The sequence below is a fragment of the Schistocerca gregaria genome, unplaced genomic scaffold (assembly GCF_023897955.1).
Source record: "Schistocerca gregaria isolate iqSchGreg1 unplaced genomic scaffold, iqSchGreg1.2 ptg000169l, whole genome shotgun sequence".
In the NCBI taxonomy this organism is placed as follows: domain Eukaryota; kingdom Metazoa; phylum Arthropoda; class Insecta; order Orthoptera; family Acrididae; genus Schistocerca; species Schistocerca gregaria.
In genome coordinates this window covers 16714515-16735882 of record NW_026061724.1, presented here as the reverse complement: position 1 = coordinate 16735882, position 21368 = coordinate 16714515, and the positions used below count along the sequence as shown (strand labels likewise).

At 50.4% G+C, this 21368-nt stretch overlaps 29 non-coding genes across 29 annotated transcripts; all 29 read right to left on the bottom strand.

Annotated features, from left to right (window-relative positions):
* Nucleotides 1–155: 155 nt before the first annotated feature.
* Trnah-gug (transfer RNA histidin (anticodon GUG)) lies at nt 156–227 on the bottom strand. The gene has a single exon. It is a non-coding gene; the product is annotated as a tRNA-His (tRNA).
* Nucleotides 228–618: 391 nt separating this feature from the next.
* Trnae-cuc (transfer RNA glutamic acid (anticodon CUC)) lies at nt 619–690 on the bottom strand. The gene has a single exon. It is a non-coding gene; the product is annotated as a tRNA-Glu (tRNA).
* Nucleotides 691–1135: 445 nt separating this feature from the next.
* Trnal-uag (transfer RNA leucine (anticodon UAG)) lies at nt 1136–1217 on the bottom strand. Its single transcript has one exon. It is a non-coding gene; the product is annotated as a tRNA-Leu (tRNA).
* Nucleotides 1218–1670: 453 nt separating this feature from the next.
* Trnah-gug (transfer RNA histidin (anticodon GUG)) lies at nt 1671–1742 on the bottom strand. Its single transcript has one exon. It is a non-coding gene; the product is annotated as a tRNA-His (tRNA).
* Nucleotides 1743–2133: 391 nt separating this feature from the next.
* Trnae-cuc (transfer RNA glutamic acid (anticodon CUC)) lies at nt 2134–2205 on the bottom strand. The gene has a single exon. It is a non-coding gene; the product is annotated as a tRNA-Glu (tRNA).
* A 445-nt stretch (nt 2206–2650) lies between these two features.
* Trnal-uag (transfer RNA leucine (anticodon UAG)) lies at nt 2651–2732 on the bottom strand. The gene has a single exon. It is a non-coding gene; the product is annotated as a tRNA-Leu (tRNA).
* Nucleotides 2733–3185: 453 nt separating this feature from the next.
* On the bottom strand, nt 3186–3257 carry Trnah-gug (transfer RNA histidin (anticodon GUG)). The gene has a single exon. It is a non-coding gene; the product is annotated as a tRNA-His (tRNA).
* Nucleotides 3258–3648: 391 nt separating this feature from the next.
* Trnae-cuc (transfer RNA glutamic acid (anticodon CUC)) lies at nt 3649–3720 on the bottom strand. Its single transcript has one exon. It is a non-coding gene; the product is annotated as a tRNA-Glu (tRNA).
* A 445-nt stretch (nt 3721–4165) lies between these two features.
* Nucleotides 4166–4247, bottom strand: Trnal-uag (transfer RNA leucine (anticodon UAG)). The gene has a single exon. It is a non-coding gene; the product is annotated as a tRNA-Leu (tRNA).
* A 453-nt stretch (nt 4248–4700) lies between these two features.
* On the bottom strand, nt 4701–4772 carry Trnah-gug (transfer RNA histidin (anticodon GUG)). The gene has a single exon. It is a non-coding gene; the product is annotated as a tRNA-His (tRNA).
* A 7166-nt stretch (nt 4773–11938) lies between these two features.
* Trnal-uag (transfer RNA leucine (anticodon UAG)) lies at nt 11939–12020 on the bottom strand. The gene has a single exon. It is a non-coding gene; the product is annotated as a tRNA-Leu (tRNA).
* Nucleotides 12021–12473: 453 nt separating this feature from the next.
* Trnah-gug (transfer RNA histidin (anticodon GUG)) lies at nt 12474–12545 on the bottom strand. The gene has a single exon. It is a non-coding gene; the product is annotated as a tRNA-His (tRNA).
* Nucleotides 12546–12936: 391 nt separating this feature from the next.
* Trnae-cuc (transfer RNA glutamic acid (anticodon CUC)) lies at nt 12937–13008 on the bottom strand. Its single transcript has one exon. It is a non-coding gene; the product is annotated as a tRNA-Glu (tRNA).
* Nucleotides 13009–13453: 445 nt separating this feature from the next.
* On the bottom strand, nt 13454–13535 carry Trnal-uag (transfer RNA leucine (anticodon UAG)). Its single transcript has one exon. It is a non-coding gene; the product is annotated as a tRNA-Leu (tRNA).
* A 453-nt stretch (nt 13536–13988) lies between these two features.
* Nucleotides 13989–14060, bottom strand: Trnah-gug (transfer RNA histidin (anticodon GUG)). The gene has a single exon. It is a non-coding gene; the product is annotated as a tRNA-His (tRNA).
* Nucleotides 14061–14451: 391 nt separating this feature from the next.
* On the bottom strand, nt 14452–14523 carry Trnae-cuc (transfer RNA glutamic acid (anticodon CUC)). Its single transcript has one exon. It is a non-coding gene; the product is annotated as a tRNA-Glu (tRNA).
* A 445-nt stretch (nt 14524–14968) lies between these two features.
* On the bottom strand, nt 14969–15050 carry Trnal-uag (transfer RNA leucine (anticodon UAG)). The gene has a single exon. It is a non-coding gene; the product is annotated as a tRNA-Leu (tRNA).
* A 453-nt stretch (nt 15051–15503) lies between these two features.
* Nucleotides 15504–15575, bottom strand: Trnah-gug (transfer RNA histidin (anticodon GUG)). Its single transcript has one exon. It is a non-coding gene; the product is annotated as a tRNA-His (tRNA).
* Nucleotides 15576–15967: 392 nt separating this feature from the next.
* On the bottom strand, nt 15968–16039 carry Trnae-cuc (transfer RNA glutamic acid (anticodon CUC)). The gene has a single exon. It is a non-coding gene; the product is annotated as a tRNA-Glu (tRNA).
* Nucleotides 16040–16484: 445 nt separating this feature from the next.
* Trnal-uag (transfer RNA leucine (anticodon UAG)) lies at nt 16485–16566 on the bottom strand. Its single transcript has one exon. It is a non-coding gene; the product is annotated as a tRNA-Leu (tRNA).
* A 453-nt stretch (nt 16567–17019) lies between these two features.
* Nucleotides 17020–17091, bottom strand: Trnah-gug (transfer RNA histidin (anticodon GUG)). The gene has a single exon. It is a non-coding gene; the product is annotated as a tRNA-His (tRNA).
* A 392-nt stretch (nt 17092–17483) lies between these two features.
* Trnae-cuc (transfer RNA glutamic acid (anticodon CUC)) lies at nt 17484–17555 on the bottom strand. The gene has a single exon. It is a non-coding gene; the product is annotated as a tRNA-Glu (tRNA).
* Nucleotides 17556–18000: 445 nt separating this feature from the next.
* On the bottom strand, nt 18001–18082 carry Trnal-uag (transfer RNA leucine (anticodon UAG)). The gene has a single exon. It is a non-coding gene; the product is annotated as a tRNA-Leu (tRNA).
* Nucleotides 18083–18535: 453 nt separating this feature from the next.
* Trnah-gug (transfer RNA histidin (anticodon GUG)) lies at nt 18536–18607 on the bottom strand. Its single transcript has one exon. It is a non-coding gene; the product is annotated as a tRNA-His (tRNA).
* Nucleotides 18608–18999: 392 nt separating this feature from the next.
* Trnae-cuc (transfer RNA glutamic acid (anticodon CUC)) lies at nt 19000–19071 on the bottom strand. Its single transcript has one exon. It is a non-coding gene; the product is annotated as a tRNA-Glu (tRNA).
* A 445-nt stretch (nt 19072–19516) lies between these two features.
* Nucleotides 19517–19598, bottom strand: Trnal-uag (transfer RNA leucine (anticodon UAG)). Its single transcript has one exon. It is a non-coding gene; the product is annotated as a tRNA-Leu (tRNA).
* A 453-nt stretch (nt 19599–20051) lies between these two features.
* Trnah-gug (transfer RNA histidin (anticodon GUG)) lies at nt 20052–20123 on the bottom strand. Its single transcript has one exon. It is a non-coding gene; the product is annotated as a tRNA-His (tRNA).
* A 392-nt stretch (nt 20124–20515) lies between these two features.
* Trnae-cuc (transfer RNA glutamic acid (anticodon CUC)) lies at nt 20516–20587 on the bottom strand. Its single transcript has one exon. It is a non-coding gene; the product is annotated as a tRNA-Glu (tRNA).
* A 445-nt stretch (nt 20588–21032) lies between these two features.
* Nucleotides 21033–21114, bottom strand: Trnal-uag (transfer RNA leucine (anticodon UAG)). Its single transcript has one exon. It is a non-coding gene; the product is annotated as a tRNA-Leu (tRNA).
* Nucleotides 21115–21368: the final 254 nt, after the last annotated feature.

Sequence of the window (21368 nt, the reverse complement as noted above, 5' to 3'; positions counted from 1 at the left end):
GACATATGTGAGCTCAAGAAGGTTGCACTTGTGATGAAGTGGTAGTACGGACTGCGGCCTGCGGAACACGAGTGAAAAACCAAGGAAGCACTGTGATTTCGGGTACTCGTGCACTATCGTCAATGCAACGGCAGCAAGGAGAAACTTTCAAAAATTGCCGTGACCAGGATTCGAACCTGGGTTATTGCGGCCACAACGCAATGTCCTAACCACTAGACGATCACGGCCATGGCCACGGAGGCGCCCACGGAAGCAGCTGGCTGGAATGCAAGTGTCGATACACAGCAAAGCCTAAGCCTAGGCCAAGGTGTACGCCACAGCAGTGGCAGACACGGTCTCCATCACATGCATGCGAGCTAATGAACGTGCCTGCGCTGTCAGTACACTAACTACAGTGGTTAGCTGCATCCACCTCCGTGGCAATGTGTTGCAGACCTCCAAGCCTCTTGACAACAGGTACCGGTATGTGGCTGGATAACAAGTGGATAGACGCCCATCTCTCTCGCCGTCAGGTGTTGCAACGAATCATACTTAACGTGGCTTTGTGCACGCGTCAGCGTAGCGTCAGTCGAGCAAAGTCGAGACAAGTCGCATAAGAGGAGCAACAAAAACGCGCACTTCCGGTACCGGGAATCGAACCCGGGCCTCCTGGGTGAGAGCCAGGTATCCTAGCCACTAGACCACACCGGATAACGACGGCAGCGCTCCTCCAGCGAACGCAGCAGCAACCCACGGTTAATCGACGACAAGTGTAAAAAAATCCACTCTCTCGCGTTATAGAGCGGCGTGCTCCGGACGCATTTCGTGGAGACGAACGCCAGCAATGATGAGAGCAAAAGGCGCCTACAAATCCTGTCGTTGCACCACGCACTGTTCTACGACAATTCACGAAACAGACGCTCACGCCTTGTTGTGCCGTTTTCTTTGCGGGCAATGAGTGCAGCTGTCTACGACACAGGCAACATTACACGTTTGGCACCTGTGGGTTTGGAACCCACGCCTCCAAAGAGACTGGTGCCTGATACCAGCGCCTTAGACCGCTCGGCCACGCTACCTACACAACACGCGCGTCACAAGAGCTGCGTCCTACCCCACGAGAACACACCGCATCGGCACAAAAATGAGACGTCAAAATTGGCAACGGTGGGATTCGAACCCACGCCTCCGAAAAGACTGGTGCCTAAAACCAGCGCCTTAGACCGCTCGGCCACGTTACCGTTGGAGCAGCAGCGGCAAAACGTTTCATTTGTACTACAAAGGTCACTTCGAAATGGAAGTATCTTGGCAATCGCCGTGCCATGTCCACTGGAAGCATCTCTTTAGGCCATCCACAACAAGAAAGTGCCGTGCCCGCCGTATGGTAGCGACGCCACTTGTCTGTAGCTGTCGCAGTTAAGGAGACAGCATCAAGAGACGTTTTCGTGCCGTGACCATGTTTCGAAACCTGGGCTTTCCGTAACCACTAAAGTATCATAGCTGTACCTGTCGGGCGGAGCTAGAATGTTCCATGTAACAGACATATGTGAGCTCAAGAAGGTTGCACTTGTGATGAAGTGGTAGTACGGACTGCGGCCTGCGGAACACGAGTGAAAAACCAAGGAAGCACTGTGATTTCGGGTACTCGTGCACTATCGTCAATGCAACGGCAGCAAGGAGAAACTTTCAAAAATTGCCGTGACCAGGATTCGAACCTGGGTTATTGCGGCCACAACGCAATGTCCTAACCACTAGACGATCACGGCCATGGCCACGGAGGCGCCCACGGAAGCAGCTGGCTGGAATGCAAGTGTCGATACACAGCAAAGCCTAAGCCTAGGCCAAGGTGTACGCCACAGCAGTGGCAGACACGGTCTCCATCACATGCATGCGAGCTAATGAACGTGCCTGCGCTGTCAGTACACTAACTACAGTGGTTAGCTGCATCCACCTCCGTGGCAATGTGTTGCAGACCTCCAAGCCTCTTGACAACAGGTACCGGTATGTGGCTGGATAACAAGTGGATAGACGCCCATCTCTCTCGCCGTCAGGTGTTGCAACGAATCATACTTAACGTGGCTTTGTGCACGCGTCAGCGTAGCGTCAGTCGAGCAAAGTCGAGACAAGTCGCATAAGAGGAGCAACAAAAACGCGCACTTCCGGTACCGGGAATCGAACCCGGGCCTCCTGGGTGAGAGCCAGGTATCCTAGCCACTAGACCACACCGGATAACGACGGCAGCGCTCCTCCAGCGAACGCAGCAGCAACCCACGGTTAATCGACGACAAGTGTAAAAAAATCCACTCTCTCGCGTTATAGAGCGGCGTGCTCCGGACGCATTTCGTGGAGACGAACGCCAGCAATGATGAGAGCAAAAGGCGCCTACAAATCCTGTCGTTGCACCACGCACTGTTCTACGACAATTCACGAAACAGACGCTCACGCCTTGTTGTGCCGTTTTCTTTGCGGGCAATGAGTGCAGCTGTCTACGACACAGGCAACATTACACGTTTGGCACCTGTGGGTTTGGAACCCACGCCTCCAAAGAGACTGGTGCCTGATACCAGCGCCTTAGACCGCTCGGCCACGCTACCTACACAACACGCGCGTCACAAGAGCTGCGTCCTACCCCACGAGAACACACCGCATCGGCACAAAAATGAGACGTCAAAATTGGCAACGGTGGGATTCGAACCCACGCCTCCGAAGAGACTGGTGCCTAAAACCAGCGCCTTAGACCGCTCGGCCACGTTACCGTTGGAGCAGCAGCGGCAAAACGTTTCATTTGTACTACAAAGGTCACTTCGAAATGGAAGTATCTTGGCAATCGCCGTGCCATGTCCACTGGAAGCATCTCTTTAGGCCATCCACAACAAGAAAGTGCCGTGCCCGCCGTATGGTAGCGACGCCACTTGTCTGTAGCTGTCGCAGTTAAGGAGACAGCATCAAGAGACGTTTTCGTGCCGTGACCATGTTTCGAAACCTGGGCTTTCCGTAACCACTAAAGTATCATAGCTGTACCTGTCGGGCGGAGCTAGAATGTTCCATGTAACAGACATATGTGAGCTCAAGAAGGTTGCACTTGTGATGAAGTGGTAGTACGGACTGCGGCCTGCGGAACACGAGTGAAAAACCAAGGAAGCACTGTGATTTCGGGTACTCGTGCACTATCGTCAATGCAACGGCAGCAAGGAGAAACTTTCAAAAATTGCCGTGACCAGGATTCGAACCTGGGTTATTGCGGCCACAACGCAATGTCCTAACCACTAGACGATCACGGCCATGGCCACGGAGGCGCCCACGGAAGCAGCTGGCTGGAATGCAAGTGTCGATACACAGCAAAGCCTAAGCCTAGGCCAAGGTGTACGCCACAGCAGTGGCAGACACGGTCTCCATCACATGCATGCGAGCTAATGAACGTGCCTGCGCTGTCAGTACACTAACTACAGTGGTTAGCTGCATCCACCTCCGTGGCAATGTGTTGCAGACCTCCAAGCCTCTTGACAACAGGTACCGGTATGTGGCTGGATAACAAGTGGATAGACGCCCATCTCTCTCGCCGTCAGGTGTTGCAACGAATCATACTTAACGTGGCTTTGTGCACGCGTCAGCGTAGCGTCAGTCGAGCAAAGTCGAGACAAGTCGCATAAGAGGAGCAACAAAAACGCGCACTTCCGGTACCGGGAATCGAACCCGGGCCTCCTGGGTGAGAGCCAGGTATCCTAGCCACTAGACCACACCGGATAACGACGGCAGCGCTCCTCCAGCGAACGCAGCAGCAACCCACGGTTAATCGACGACAAGTGTAAAAAAATCCACTCTCTCGCGTTATAGAGCGGCGTGCTCCGGACGCATTTCGTGGAGACGAACGCCAGCAATGATGAGAGCAAAAGGCGCCTACAAATCCTGTCGTTGCACCACGCACTGTTCTACGACAATTCACGAAACAGACGCTCACGCCTTGTTGTGCCGTTTTCTTTGCGGGCAATGAGTGCAGCTGTCTACGACACAGGCAACATTACACGTTTGGCACCTGTGGGTTTGGAACCCACGCCTCCAAAGAGACTGGTGCCTGATACCAGCGCCTTAGACCGCTCGGCCACGCTACCTACACAACACGCGCGTCACAAGAGCTGCGTCCTACCCCACGAGAACACACCGCATCGGCACAAAAATGAGACGTCAAAATTGGCAACTGTGGGATTCGAACCCACGCCTCCGAAGAGACTGGTGCCTAAAACCAGCGCCTTAGACCGCTCGGCCACGTTACCGTTGGAGCAGCAGCGGCAAAACGTTTCATTTGTACTACAAAGGTCACTTCGAAATGGAAGTATCTTGGCAATCGCCGTGCCATGTCCACTGGAAGCATCTCTTTAGGCCATCCACAACAAGAAAGTGCCGTGCCCGCCGTATGGTAGCGACGCCACTTGTCTGTAGCTGTCGCAGTTAAGGAGACAGCATCAAGAGACGTTTTCGTGCCGTGACCATGTTTCGAAACCTGGGCTTTCCGTAACCACTAAAGTATCATAGCTGTACCTGTCGGGCGGAGCTAGAATGTTCCATGTAACAGACATATGTGAGCTCAAGAAGGTTGCACTTGTGATGAAGTGGTAGTACGGACTGCGGCCTGCGGAACACGAGTGAAAAACCAAGGAAGCACTGTGATTTCGGGTACTCGTGCACTATCGTCAATGCAACGGCAGCAAGGAGAAACTTTCAAAAATTGCCGTGACCAGGATTCGAACCTGGGTTATTGCGGCCACAACGCAATGTCCTAACCACTAGACGATCACGGCCATGGCCACGGAGGCGCCCACGGAAGCAGCTGGCTGGAATGCAAGTGTCGATACACAGCAAAGCCTAAGCCTAGGCCAAGGTGTACGCCACAGCAGTGGCAGACACGGTCTCCATCACATGCATGCGAGCTAATGAACGTGCCTGCGCTGTCAGTACACTAACTACAGTGGTTAGCTGCATCCACCTCCGTGGCAATGTGTTGCAGACCTCCAAGCCTCTTGACAACAGGTACCGGTATGTGGCTGGATAACAAGTGGATAGACGCCCATCTCTCTCGCCGTCAGGTGTTGCAACGAATCATACTTAACGTGGCTTTGTGCACGCGTCAGCGTAGCGTCAGTCGAGCAAAGTCGAGACAAGTCGCATAAGAGGAGCAACAAAAACGCGCACTTCCGGTACCGGGAATCGAACCCGGGCCTCCTGGGTGAGAGCCAGGTATCCTAGCCACTTTTTTTTTTTTTTTTTTTTTTTTTTTTTTTTTTTTTTTTTTTTTTTAATCTGCAGCGGAACAAAATTCCGTTCCGCCCAGCGCGGGGCTCGAACCCACAAACCTTGGATTTTTTTTTTTTTTTTTTTTTTTTTTTTATTGTTCTTTCGGCTTTTTTTTTTCAGTTCCGAAGTCCGACGCCTTATCCATTTTTTTTTTTTTTTTAATTTTTGTAACGTGGCAGCATGAGGCAGGCGGAGGCAATGCGGGCAGGGGTCAAAATCTCGAGGCCTGGCCGCGATGTCTCCACCCAGTCCTGTTGCTGAGGCGTGTCTTTATCATAGTTTTCAATAAGAAATTTTACATCTTGTGTATACGTAGATATATGCTGTTTTGCCTTCGAATCCTGAACCAAAAGATGCTTCATTTGAAACAAAAAATTTATGTCATGCCGAGGCAATAGAGATTGAAGGTTATAGCTTTAGTGCTTTTTTTTTTTTTTTTTTTTTTTTTTTTTTTTTTTTTTTTTTTTCATCCACTGCTTCTCGGCAACCTAGCATACTTCTTTGTAATATATAATAAAGTTGTGGGAAGTAGTGGACCCTGAACCTGTATTTTATTTTTTTTTTTAATTTCTGTTTAGTTTTTTTATTGTTATTATTATTATTTTTGTTTGTTTGTTATTTTTTTATTGTAAAAGAAAAATCTTCATGGAATGAGAAGAAGGAATTTTATGTTAAGGCACTAATTCCATAGCCTCCTTTCCTTCTTGAGATTAATAATAATAAAAAAAAAAGTATGTTCCCTTCCATGGAAACAAATGAGACTTCCTTCTCAGTCATAAAATGAATGTATAAGAAAACAATTTATCTTTAACTCTGCGATACTGGTTTTCGGCTTCGGCTTCTTCTGTGCAATAAACAAAATAGCCCTCTTTGCCAGCAGAAGATAAGTGATTGTAATATGAAACTGTAAAAGTGTACTTCTCCCCAATTGTTTTTGTTTAAGCGTCGTTTCGCTTAAATAAACGATTTTTGTTTATCTCGTTGGCTTGTCAACCAATGCCCAGTCGCTCGAATACAATTTTAAGCATATTGCCGTAGTTTTTCTTGTGGTCTTTATATTTCAGGGCGTTATAAAAAGCACACTTCAAGTACACGTAAAAATCAGTGGAATTGTCATTTCCCAGGTGATTAATTACGTAATTCACATAGTGTCCCATTAACCAATGGACCGAGTTGTTTTTTGCTGCTGGAAAATAGCAAGTCTGAGGCCTGAGGAATGTAACAGGGGGAAAATTTTCCACCGAAGATCTCGTAAGAAAAGCCAGTTGTTCCCTAATCCAATTACAGAGTTGTAGATTGCCACCGCACGTGAATCTGTGCACTAACGTGTCGATCAATTTACATTTGAGACATAGGTTCGTGTCGCTAACGCCGATTGCATGTAACCTTTCATTGGTGCTTACGGTCTCATTCACTGTTTTATACCACGCTGACTTGACGTCCGATGGTAGACCACGCATATTAATATTTTTCCATATGGCGTCCCAATCAGTGTGTGGGTATTTACTTTCCAATTTGTTTCTCCCCTCCATTTTCTTTCGATGGGACAGAATATCGCGGGCCGTGATCCGTCGTGAGTTGATGATGACACCGCCGAGATAGCTGAATTCCACAAAATATACACGAACGTACTGGAGCCGGTTATTTATTTTTTGCACATTCACCGGCGCCTGTAAACTGGCAGGCCTGACAACTTCAAATAATTTAGTTGTAATGCTAGCAGCGTGGTCGCTAAGGATAGTGGCGGTCCTTTTTATAAAAAGCGCAGACGCCTTATTTCTGATGTCAACTAACCCCAAACCTCCATTCCTGGGATCTAAGGTCGCAGTTTTTGCGTCGACTCTGAATATATCCCCTCTCCAAAGATAGCTGGCAATGGTAGACATTATCTTTTTTCCAATCATTTTCGGTAGTGGGAAGATCTGTGCTATAAAGTAACTCCTGGAGAGAATGCAGTGGTTAATGAAAATCACCCTCTGAACTTGGTTCAAGTTACGGTGGAGGTTTTCTCTTGTTGTTCCAAGAAGTTGTCCCGACGTATTTCTCCAATTGATAGCTGCCATTTTTAACGGACAAGGTGTCAGTGTTATTCCTAGTGCTTTGCATTGGGTGACCATTGTGGCCCAGGCTAAGGTGGTATGTTGAAAACCCCGCAGGTTTAGGAGTTTGCTTTTGTTTGCGTTGACACCTGCTCCGGAGACTCTACAGTACTTTTTAATTAGCGTTTCCAATTTCAAAATGTCGTCGGGATTTCGCAGGACGACTCCGACATCATCGGCATAGGCGTTTATAACTGTTCGGTGACCAGATAATGTGATGCCAGTTAGAGTGGCATGAACACTGCGGAGGAAAGGTTCTAATGAAAGCACGAATAGGAACATGGAGAGGGGGCTTCCTTGAGGAACGCCGCGCCTGATCTGAATCTGCTTTGTCCTCTGGCAGTTAACTGATATACAAGCGCTGATGCCTGTTGCAACATTGCTGATCACACTTACGACTCGCTCATTAAAACCTATTTTGTTCAGTGTGGCACTAAGGAATCTATGATCCACACGATCAAATGCTTTCTGGAAGTCAATAAACATGATAGCACATTTTATGGTGGTCACAGCAGTGATGGCAATTATATCTCTATATTCAGCTATGCTTTTGAAAATGCTCTTGGTAGGCACACAGGACTGGTATGGACTTACTATCTTTTTGGCCAACTGAGAGAGTCTGTTGTTTAAAATTCTGCCGATGATTTTATAATCAGAGTTTAACAGGGAGATAGGACGAAAGTTGTTGAGGTTTCTTTTTGCAGCATTTTTTGGGATTAGTACTATTGTGCTCTCTTTAAAAACAGCAGGTAAATGCTTTCCCTGAAGCACCTCGTTCGTCATTCGGGTAAACATGTCACCAATCAGTGGCCAGTATCGTTTATAAAATTCAACAGGCAAACCATCCGGTCCCGGCGATTTCCTCAGAGGAGATTTGCAGATGATTCTGTGGATATCTTCGTTAGTACACTCAACGAGAAGGTCTTCGTTTTCCTCGTCCGAGACCTGTGGAGCTATGTAACTAAGGAACTCATCGAAGGACTCTTCACATATCGGGTTGGCAGTGTATAGGTCTTCGTAATATTTGTGCACTGCATTGACGATGTCTCTCTGAGTCGTGAGTGTCTCGCCAGTTTCAGACTGAAGTCCATCAATGAAGGTGCGTCTCCTGTTTCTTTCGTGCTTCAGTAGATGGTACAAGGAAGCATGTTCATCCTCCACGACTGTCTTAGCCTTGGATTTTAATTTCAGACCCTCCATCTGCTGTCTTTTAAGACTGAGCAATTTGGCCTTAGTTTGCTTGATATCTGCCAGACGGACGTTGGAAGTGTTTGCCTGCTCATATAAATTTCGCAGCATGGTATAATAAAATTCGATGGAATTTTTCAAGTCTTTTGATCGTTGTACACTATACTGGATGAGAACTTTTCTCAGTTTAGGCTTTGCCCTGTTGCACCACCAGTCTAGTACTGAGACGTGTCTATCTGCAGAGCGGAGGCACAATGCCCACGCTTCTGTCAAACTTTCTTCTAATCCGTCGTCCTGCATCAGTGACGTATTAAGGTGCCATGAACTTCTAAAACGGCGAGTGGGTTGCGCAGTAAGGTTGATGGAAGCTAGCACGGAGCTATGATCAGAAAAGTAAACTGGAATCGTCTCTGCTTTAATGAAGGAGCTAACTAGACTTTGCGATATGTAGAGTCTGTCGATCCTGCTACGTGAGTGAGGACCTAGGAATGTAAATGCCACAAAAGTGGGATACATTATTTCCCAAGCATCTTTAAGCTGTAAAACAGTGACGAAACGCTTCAGTTCACTGCAGTTATTAAAATTCGGAACCTGGTCTTTCTTATTTATCACACAATTAAAATCACCGCCTATTATAAGATCTTTTGGGTTTTTCCGTAATAAATAAATGATTTCTTCTTTGTAGAACTGTGCTCTTTCCATTCTATTGGATGTGCCAGAAGGGGCATACAGATTGATAAGGGTAGAACCAAAGACTTTTATACCTATCGCTCTGCCGGAGTCCAACCTCTCGATATCCGAGACAGGAATCCCCTCCCTGACTAAAATTGCTGTACCGACGTTGGTGTCAAGTGAGACATTTAAAATCGCCAAATATCCAGGCACTGTAAGATTAGTCAGCACTACTTCCTGTAGGAAAGCAATGTCCGTCCCTGACTCATATAAATAATCCTTGAGCGCTGTAACTTTAGTCACGGATGTAATCCTGTTAATATTGATAGTCGTAATTGTATATGCCTGGGACATTTAGTTTGCATAAAAAGTAAATAAGTGATTAAAAAGATAACAAAATATTAATAAAAAAAAAAGAGATGTGCAGCTCCTAGAAGGGAGAAACGACTCTGCTTAAACAAACATCTAAAAGAATAGTCAGTATTTGAAGCTCGGTAAACACTTCATCTGGTTCCTCTGAAATATGACTAAGACAGTAGTACAATTAGAAATGAAACTGGATCAACAAAATCCCTTTTTTTTTTTCATCTTACAGCCTCATTTTGGTGCAGGATTCCGAACATCTCGGGTTTTAGTTTTACCGAGGGGCTTTGCATCACTAATGTCACTTGAAGGTACCTCCTTAGGTCTTTCCGTGATGATTTCATACAAGACGTTCTTGGCCGTCGCTTCCTCTTGTGCTGGTTGTTGTTTGCTTTGGTTACGGGAAGCTTTGAGAGTAGGTAGCGGTTTGAGTCGGCGTCTTCGGACATCTTGGTTCAACGCGCCGTCATTCGGATTGTCTATCTTTACCACCGTTGTGACCGAAGCTGCCTCAACAGCGTCCTTTTTACGAGTGCCATTTCCTTGTTCTTCCGTCACTAGCTCCAGAGCACTGACTGAGTCGGCGGTTTGTGGGTCTGTAAGTGCTTGAGTTGGGTTCCGCTCCGTCACCTCTTGTGCTTCGGAGTGCGCCTCTTCCGTCTCCGCGACAATCGTTACTGCGTCCCCTCCGTGGACCGTTTGTACCTGTTCAGCCGCCGACAGCGGCCGGGTTGCCTCAGCGGCTGTCGTCACGTCAATACATGTACTGTTTGTTTCCTCGAGCACATCCGCATTACACTGCTTCTGCTTGCGGGTGGAAGGCGAATTACGGGCGGACTCGCCGTCCGAGCCGTCATCGGTCGTTTCCAACGGTCGCTTCTTATTCTGGAGATCGCAATCGGGAACAGAAGGGTGTGATGTAACGACGCTCAGGGGAGGGAACTCCGTAGTAGTTATGGCGGGCACTGCAGAAGTACATGCACCACTGTCGTTAACCGAAAGAAGGGAAGTGCTAATTGGTAAGACATCGCTGAGGGTCAGTTTTTGACGCTGTGTTAGATTGTTCCTAAGAACAAAAACACGGCGCGGACAATCTTGTCGGAAATGACCTGTCTCATTGCAAATATTGCACGTGCGCTCCTGACCAGAATACACAACATGTGCTTTATGGCCTGCAACGGATATATGGGACGGAATGTTGGCTTTCACCTCCATTTCAACGGATCTAATGCCATTAAAACACTGTATCTTGTATAGCTTCGACCATCTTTCGTTATAGATAGATTTAACTTCGCCATATTTAGATAGAGCGTCCTTGATCAACTGATTATCAATTTCAATTGGAACATTCAAAATCCTGACATTGGTGTACATGATATCAGCTTTTCGTACAGAGACATTACTTTTTGAACCGTCTCGATGAACAAATTCGACGGAATTACCCCATTTTGCAAGCAACTTATCGACTGTCACTGAGTTCAGAAATTTAACAAAAACACAGTATTTTTCAGCATCTAATTGCGTGGTATGAACAGAGTCAGAATTAATACCGATTACCTCAGTCAGCCAATCGTGGATTTCCAGCGCAGTGGGTTGGACCGGCCGTGTTCCTTTCTCGAACGAGAAGACTAAAGTATTCTTCCTGACGGTGTCAGACATGGTCGTCGGTGCCGACGAAATTCCGGCAACAACCGAAATTGCGGCGAAGCACGAAACGTGGAACGGACGAAAGCACTATAAAAACACTAATCAGAGACACCACTCAAAAAATAACAGCGAAAATGTACAGCTAACTTCACGTAAACACCAAACACCGGCGATAGCGCTAACGTACGCGGAGTAAACAACAAGCACGTCCGACCGCGGCGACGGCTAAAGCCAGAATGGGCCACTAGACCACACCGGATAACGACGGCAGCGCTCCTCCAGCGAACGCAGCAGCAACCCACGGTTAATCGACGACAAGTGTAAAAAAATCCACTCTCTCGCGTTATAGAGCGGCGTGCTCCGGACGCATTTCGTGGAGACGAACGCCAGCAATGATGAGAGCAAAAGGCGCCTACAAATCCTGTCGTTGCACCACGCACTGTTCTACGACAATTCACGAAACAGACGCTCACGCCTTGTTGTGCCGTTTTCTTTGCGGGCAATGAGTGCAGCTGTCTACGACACAGGCAACATTACACGTTTGGCACCTGTGGGTTTGGAACCCACGCCTCCAAAGAGACTGGTGCCTGATACCAGCGCCTTAGACCGCTCGGCCACGCTACCTACACAACACGCGCGTCACAAGAGCTGCGTCCTACCCCACGAGAACACACCGCATCGGCACAAAAATGAGACGTCAAAATTGGCAACGGTGGGATTCGAACCCACGCCTCCGAAGAGACTGGTGCCTAAAACCAGCGCCTTAGACCGCTCGGCCACGTTACCGTTGGAGCAGCAGCGGCAAAACGTTTCATTTGTACTACAAAGGTCACTTCGAAATGGAAGTATCTTGGCAATCGCCGTGCCATGTCCACTGGAAGCATCTCTTTAGGCCATCCACAACAAGAAAGTGCCGTGCCCGCCGTATGGTAGCGACGCCACTTGTCTGTAGCTGTCGCAGTTAAGGAGACAGCATCAAGAGACGTTTTCGTGCCGTGACCATGTTTCGAAACCTGGGCTTTCCGTAACCACTAAAGTATCATAGCTGTACCTGTCGGGCGGAGCTAGAATGTTCCATGTAACAGACATATGTGAGCTCAAGAAGGTTGCACTTGTGATGAAGTGGTAGTACGGACTGCGGCCTGCGGAACACGAGTGAAAAACCAAGGAAGCACTGTGATTTCGGGTACTCGTGCACTATCGTCAATGCAACGGCAGCAAGGAGAAACTTTCAAAAATTGCCGTGACCAGGATTCGAACCTGGGTTATTGCGGCCACAACGCAATGTCCTAACCACTAGACGATCACGGCCATGGCCACGGAGGCGCCCACGGAAGCAGCTGGCTGGAATGCAAGTGTCGATACACAGCAAAGCCTAAGCCTAGGCCAAGGTGTACGCCACAGCAGTGGCAGACACGGTCTCCATCACATGCATGCGAGCTAATGAACGTGCCTGCGCTGTCAGTACACTAACTACAGTGGTTAGCTGCATCCACCTCCGTGGCAATGTGTTGCAGACCTCCAAGCCTCTTGACAACAGGTACCGGTATGTGGCTGGATAACAAGTGGATAGACGCCCATCTCTCTCGCCGTCAGGTGTTGCAACGAATCATACTTAACGTGGCTTTGTGCACGCGTCAGCGTAGCGTCAGTCGAGCAAAGTCGAGACAAGTCGCATAAGAGGAGCAACAAAAACGCGCACTTCCGGTACCGGGAATCGAACCCGGGCCTCCTGGGTGAGAGCCAGGTATCCTAGCCACTAGACCACACCGGATAACGACGGCAGCGCTCCTCCAGCGAACGCAGCAGCAACCCACGGTTAATCGACGACAAGTGTAAAAAAATCCACTCTCTCGCGTTATAGAGCGGCGTGCTCCGGACGCATTTCGTGGAGACGAACGCCAGCAATGATGAGAGCAAAAGGCGCCTACAAATCCTGTCGTTGCACCACGCACTGTTCTACGACAATTCACGAAACAGACGCTCACGCCTTGTTGTGCCGTTTTCTTTGCGGGCAATGAGTGCAGCTGTCTACGACACAGGCAACATTACACGTTTGGCACCTGTGGGTTTGGAACCCACGCCTCCAAAGAGACTGGTGCCTGATACCAGCGCCTTAGACCGCTCGGCCACGCTACCTACACAACACGCGCGTCACAAGAGCTGCGTCCTACCCCACGAGAACACACCGCATCGGCACAAAAATGAGACGTCAAAATTGGCAACGGTGGGATTCGAACCCACGCCTCCGAAGAGACTGGTGCCTAAAACCAGCGCCTTAGACCGCTCGGCCACGTTACCGTTGGAGCAGCAGCGGCAAAACGTTTCATTTGTACTACAAAGGTCACTTCGAAATGGAAGTATCTTGGCAATCGCCGTGCCATGTCCACTGGAAGCATCTCTTTAGGCCATCCACAACAAGAAAGTGCCGTGCCCGCCGTATGGTAGCGACGCCACTTGTCTGTAGCTGTCGCAGTTAAGGAGACAGCATCAAGAGACGTTTTCGTGCCGTGACCATGTTTCGAAACCTGGGCTTTCCGTAACCACTAAAGTATCATAGCTGTACCTGTCGGGCGGAGCTAGAATGTTCCATGTAACAGACATATGTGAGCTCAAGAAGGTTGCACTTGTGATGAAGTGGTAGTACGGACTGCGGCCTGCGGAACACGAGTGAAAAACCAAGGAAGCACTGTGATTTCGGGTACTCGTGCACTATCGTCAATGCAACGGCAGCAAGGAGAAACTTTCAAAAATTGCCGTGACCAGGATTCGAACCTGGGTTATTGCGGCCACAACGCAATGTCCTAACCACTAGACGATCACGGCCATGGCCACGGAGGCGCCCACGGAAGCAGCTGGCTGGAATGCAAGTGTCGATACACAGCAAAGCCTAAGCCTAGGCCAAGGTGTACGCCACAGCAGTGGCAGACACGGTCTCCATCACATGCATGCGAGCTAATGAACGTGCCTGCGCTGTCAGTACACTAACTACAGTGGTTAGCTGCATCCACCTCCGTGGCAATGTGTTGCAGACCTCCAAGCCTCTTGACAACAGGTACCGGTATGTGGCTGGATAACAAGTGGATAGACGCCCATCTCTCTCGCCGTCAGGTGTTGCAACGAATCATACTTAACGTGGCTTTGTGCACGCGTCAGCGTAGCGTCAGTCGAGCAAAGTCGAGACAAGTCGCATAAGAGGAGCAACAAAAACGCGCACTTCCGGTACCGGGAATCGAACCCGGGCCTCCTGGGTGAGAGCCAGGTATCCTAGCCACTAGACCACACCGGATAACGACGGCAGCGCTCCTCCAGCGAACGCAGCAGCAACCCACGGTTAATCGACGACAAGTGTAAAAAAATCCACTCTCTCGCGTTATAGAGCGGCGTGCTCCGGACGCATTTCGTGGAGACGAACGCCAGCAATGATGAGAGCAAAAGGCGCCTACAAATCCTGTCGTTGCACCACGCACTGTTCTACGACAATTCACGAAACAGACGCTCACGCCTTGTTGTGCCGTTTTCTTTGCGGGCAATGAGTGCAGCTGTCTACGACACAGGCAACATTACACGTTTGGCACCTGTGGGTTTGGAACCCACGCCTCCAAAGAGACTGGTGCCTGATACCAGCGCCTTAGACCGCTCGGCCACGCTACCTACACAACACGCGCGTCACAAGAGCTGCGTCCTACCCCACGAGAACACACCGCATCGGCACAAAAATGAGACGTCAAAATTGGCAACGGTGGGATTCGAACCCACGCCTCCGAAGAGACTGGTGCCTAAAACCAGCGCCTTAGACCGCTCGGCCACGTTACCGTTGGAGCAGCAGCGGCAAAACGTTTCATTTGTACTACAAAGGTCACTTCGAAATGGAAGTATCTTGGCAATCGCCGTGCCATGTCCACTGGAAGCATCTCTTTAGGCCATCCACAACAAGAAAGTGCCGTGCCCGCCGTATGGTAGCGACGCCACTTGTCTGTAGCTGTCGCAGTTAAGGAGACAGCATCAAGAGACGTTTTCGTGCCGTGACCATGTTTCGAAACCTGGGCTTTCCGTAACCACTAAAGTATCATAGCTGTACCTGTCGGGCGGAGCTAGAATGTTCCATGTAACAGACATATGTGAGCTCAAGAAGGTTGCACTTGTGATGAAGTGGTAGTACGGACTGCGGCCTGCGGAACACGAGTGAAAAACCAAGGAAGCACTGTGATTTCGGGTACTCGTGCACTATCGTCAATGCAACGGCAGCAAGGAGAAACTTTCAAAAATTGCCGTGACCAGGATTCGAACCTGGGTTATTGCGGCCACAACGCAATGTCCTAACCACTAGACGATCACGGCCATGGCCACGGAGGCGCCCAGGGAAGCAGCTGGCTGGAATGCAAGTGTCGATACACAGCAAAGCCTAAGCCTAGGCCAAGGTGTACGCCACAGCAGTGGCAGACACGGTCTCCATCACATGCATGCGAGCTAATGAACGTGCCTGCGCTGTCAGTACACTAACTACAGTGGTTAGCTGCATCCACCTCCGTGGCAATGTGTTGCAGACCTCCAAGCCTCTTGACAACAGGTACCGGTATGTGGCTGGATAACAAGTGGATAGACGCCGCATCTCTCTCGCCGTCAGGTGTTGCAACGAATCATACTTAACGTGGCTTTGTGCACGCGTCAGCGTAGCGTCAGTCGAGCAAAGTCGAGACAAGTCGCATAAGAGGAGCAACAAAAACGCGCACTTCCGGTACCGGGAATCGAACCCGGGCCTCCTGGGTGAGAGCCAGGTATCCTAGCCACTAGACCACACCGGATAACGACGGCAGCGCTCCTCCAGCGAACGCAGCAGCAACCCACGGTTAATCGACGACAAGTGTAAAAAAATCCACTCTCTCGCGTTATAGAGCGGCGTGCTCCGGACGCATTTCGTGGAGACGAACGCCAGCAATGATGAGAGCAAAAGGCGCCTACAAATCCTGTCGTTGCACCACGCACTGTTCTACGACAATTCACGAAACAGACGCTCACGCCTTGTTGTGCCGTTTTCTTTGCGGGCAATGAGTGCAGCTGTCTACGACACAGGCAACATTACACGTTTGGCACCTGTGGGTTTGGAACCCACGCCTCCAAAGAGACTGGTGCCTGATACCAGCGCCTTAGACCGCTCGGCCACGCTACCTACACAACACGCGCGTCACAAGAGCTGCGTCCTACCCCACGAGAACACACCGCATCGGCACAAAAATGAGACGTCAAAATTGGCAACGGTGGGATTCGAACCCACGCCTCCGAAGAGACTGGTGCCTAAAACCAGCGCCTTAGACCGCTCGGCCACGTTACCGTTGGAGCAGCAGCGGCAAAACGTTTCATTTGTACTACAAAGGTCACTTCGAAATGGAAGTATCTTGGCAATCGCCGTGCCATGTCCACTGGAAGCATCTCTTTAGGCCATCCACAACAAGAAAGTGCCGTGCCCGCCGTATGGTAGCGACGCCACTTGTCTGTAGCTGTCGCAGTTAAGGAGACAGCATCAAGAGACGTTTTCGTGCCGTGACCATGTTTCGAAACCTGGGCTTTCCGTAACCACTAAAGTATCATAGCTGTACCTGTCGGGCGGAGCTAGAATGTTCCATGTAACAGACATATGTGAGCTCAAGAAGGTTGCACTTGTGATGAAGTGGTAGTACGGACTGCGGCCTGCGGAACACGAGTGAAAAACCAAGGAAGCACTGTGATTTCGGGTACTCGTGCACTATCGTCAATGCAACGGCAGCAAGGAGAAACTTTCAAAAATTGCCGTGACCAGGATTCGAACCTGGGTTATTGCGGCCACAACGCAATGTCCTAACCACTAGACGATCACGGCCATGGCCACGGAGGCGCCCACGGAAGCAGCTGGCTGGAATGCAAGTGTCGATACACAGCAAAGCCTAAGCCTAGGCCAAGGTGTACGCCACAGCAGTGGCAGACACGGTCTCCATCACATGCATGCGAGCTAATGAACGTGCCTGCGCTGTCAGTACACTAACTACAGTGGTTAGCTGCATCCACCTCCGTGGCAATGTGTTGCAGACCTCCAAGCCTCTTGACAACAGGTACCGGTATGTGGCTGGATAACAAGTGGATAGACGCCGCATCTCTCTCGCCGTCAGGTGTTGCAACGAATCATACTTAACGTGGCTTTGTGCACGCGTCAGCGTAGCGTCAGTCGAGCAAAGTCGAGACAAGTCGCATAAGAGGAGCAACAAAAACGCGCACTTCCGGTACCGGGAATCGAACCCGGGCCTCCTGGGTGAGAGCCAGGTATCCTAGCCACTAGACCACACCGGATAACGACGGCAGCGCTCCTCCAGCGAACGCAGCAGCAACCCACGGTTAATCGACGACAAGTGTAAAAAAATCCACTCTCTCGCGTTATAGAGCGGCGTGCTCCGGACGCATTTCGTGGAGACGAACGCCAGCAATGATGAGAGCAAAAGGCGCCTACAAATCCTGTCGTTGCACCACGCACTGTTCTACGACAATTCACGAAACAGACGCTCACGCCTTGTTGTGCCGTTTTCTTTGCGGGCAATGAGTGCAGCTGTCTACGACACAGGCAACATTACACGTTTGGCACCTGTGGGTTTGGAACCCACGCCTCCAAAGAGACTGGTGCCTGATACCAGCGCCTTAGACCGCTCGGCCACGCTACCTACACAACACGCGCGTCACAAGAGCTGCGTCCTACCCCACGAGAACACACCGCATCGGCACAAAAATGAGACGTCAAAATTGGCAACGGTGGGATTCGAACCCACGCCTCCGAAGAGACTGGTGCCTAAAACCAGCGCCTTAGACCGCTCGGCCACGTTACCGTTGGAGCAGCAGCGGCAAAACGTTTCATTTGTACTACAAAGGTCACTTCGAAATGGAAGTATCTTGGCAATCGCCGTGCCATGTCCACTGGAAGCATCTCTTTAGGCCATCCACAACAAGAAAGTGCCGTGCCCGCCGTATGGTAGCGACGCCACTTGTCTGTAGCTGTCGCAGTTAAGGAGACAGCATCAAGAGACGTTTTCGTGCCGTGACCATGTTTCGAAACCTGGGCTTTCCGTAACCACTAAAGTATCATAGCTGTACCTGTCGGGCGGAGCTAGAATGTTCCATGTAACAGACATATGTGAGCTCAAGAAGGTTGCACTTGTGATGAAGTGGTAGTACGGACTGCGGCCTGCGGAACACGAGTGAAAAACCAAGGAAGCACTGTGATTTCGGGTACTCGTGCACTATCGTCAATGCAACGGCAGCAAGGAGAAACTTTCAAAAATTGCCGTGACCAGGATTCGAACCTGGGTTATTGCGGCCACAACGCAATGTCCTAACCACTAGACGATCACGGCCATGGCCACGGAGGCGCCCACGGAAGCAGCTGGCTGGAATGCAAGTGTCGATACACAGCAAAGCCTAAGCCTAGGCCAAGGTGTACGCCACAGCAGTGGCAGACACGGTCTCCATCACATGCATGCGAGCTAATGAACGTGCCTGCGCTGTCAGTACACTAACTACAGTGGTTAGCTGCATCCACCTCCGTGGCAATGTGTTGCAGACCTCCAAGCCTCTTGACAACAGGTACCGGTATGTGGCTGGATAACAAGTGGATAGACGCCGCATCTCTCTCGCCGTCAGGTGTTGCAACGAATCATACTTAACGTGGCTTTGTGCACGCGTCAGCGTAGCGTCAGTCGAGCAAAGTCGAGACAAGTCGCATAAGAGGAGCAACAAAAACGCGCACTTCCGGTACCGGGAATCGAACCCGGGCCTCCTGGGTGAGAGCCAGGTATCCTAGCCACTAGACCACACCGGATAACGACGGCAGCGCTCCTCCAGCGAACGCAGCAGCAACCCACGGTTAATCGACGACAAGTGTAAAAAAATCCACTCTCTCGCGTTATAGAGCGGCGTGCTCCGGACGCATTTCGTGGAGACGAACGCCAGCAATGATGAGAGCAAAAGGCGCCTACAAATCCTGTCGTTGCACCACGCACTGTTCTACGACAATTCACGAAACAGACGCTCACGCCTTGTTGTGCCGTTTTCTTTGCGGGCAATGAGTGCAGCTGTCTACGACACAGGCAACATTACACGTTTGGCACCTGTGGGTTTGGAACCCACGCCTCCAAAGAGACTGGTGCCTGATACCAGCGCCTTAGACCGCTCGGCCACGCTACCTACACAACACGCGCGTCACAAGAGCTGCGTCCTACCCCACGAGAACACACCGCATCGGCACAAAAATGAGACGTCAAAATTGGCAACGGTGGGATTCGAACCCACGCCTCCGAAGAGACTGGTGCCTAAAACCAGCGCCTTAGACCGCTCGGCCACGTTACCGTTGGAGCAGCAGCGGCAAAACGTTTCATTTGTACTACAAAGGTCACTTCGAAATGGAAGTATCTTGGCAATCGCCGTGCCATGTCCACTGGAAGCATCTCTTTAGGCCATCCACAACAAGAAAGTGCCGTGCCCGCCGTATGGTAGCGACGCCACTTGTCTGTAGCTGTCGCAGTTAAGGAGACAGCATCAAGAGACGTTTTCGTGCCGTGACCATGTTTCGAAACCTGGGCTTTCCGTAACCACTAAAGTATCATAGCTGTACCTGTCGGGCGGAGCTAGAATGTTCCATGTAACAGACATATGTGAGCTCAAGAAGGTTGCACTTGTGATGAAGTGGTAGTACGGACTGCGGCCTGCGGAACACGAGTGAAAAACCAAGGAAGCACTGTGATTTCGGGTACTCGTGCACTATCGTCAATGCAACGGCAGCAAGGAGAAACTTTCAAAAATTGCCGTGACCAGGATTCGAACCTGGGTTATTGCGGCCACAACGCAATGTCCTAACCACTAGACGATCACGGCCATGGCCACGGAGGCGCCCACGGAAGCAGCTGGCTGGAATGCAAGTGTCGATACACAGCAAAGCCTAAGCCTAGGCCAAGGTGTACGCCACAGCAGTGGCAGACACGGTCTCCATCACATGCATGCGAGCTAATGAACGTGCCTGCGCTGTCAGTACACTAACTACAGTGGTTAGCTGCATCCACCTCCGTGGCAATGTGTTGCAGACCTCCAAGCCTCTTGACAACAGGTACCGGTATGTGGCTGGATAACAAGTGGATAGACGCCGCATCTCTCTCGCCGTCAGGTGTTGCAACGAATCATACTTAACGTGGCTTTGTGCACGCGTCAGCGTAGCGTCAGTCGAGCAAAGTCGAGACAAGTCGCATAAGAGGAGCAACAAAAACGCGCACTTCCGGTACCGGGAATCGAACCCGGGCCTCCTGGGTGAGAGCCAGGTATCCTAGCCACTAGACCACACCGGATAACGACGGCAGCGCTCCTCCAGCGAACGCAGCAGCAACCCACGGTTAATCGACGACAAGTGTAAAAAAATCCACTCTCTCGCGTTATAGAGCGGCGTGCTCCGGACGCATTTCGTGGAGACGAACGCCAGCAATGATGAGAGCAAAAGGCGCCTACAAATCCTGTCGTTGCACCACGCACTGTTCTACGACAATTCACGAAACAGACGCTCACGCCTTGTTGTGCCGTTTTCTTTGCGGGCAATGAGTGCAGCTGTCTACGACACAGGCAACATTACACGTTTGGCACCTGTGGGTTTGGAACCCACGCCTCCAAAGAGACTGGTGCCTGATACCAGCGCCTTAGACCGCTCGGCCACGCTACCTACACAACACGCGCGTCACAAGAGCTGCGTCCTACCCCACGAGAACACACCGCATCGGCACAAAAATGAGACGTCAAAATTGGCAACGGTGGGATTCGAACCCACGCCTCCGAAGAGACTGGTGCCTAAAACCAGCGCCTTAGACCGCTCGGCCACGTTACCGTTGGAGCAGCAGCGGCAAAACGTTTCATTTGTACTACAAAGGTCACTTCGAAATGGAAGTATCTTGGCAATCGCCGTGCCATGTCCACTGGAAGCATCTCTTTAGGCCATCCACAACAAGAAAGTGCCGTGCCCGCCGTATGGTAGCGACGCCACTTGTCTGTAGCTGTCGCAGTTAAGGAGACAGCATCAAGAGACGTTTTCGTGCCGTGACCATGTTTCGAAACCTGGGCTTTCCGTAACCACTAAAGTAT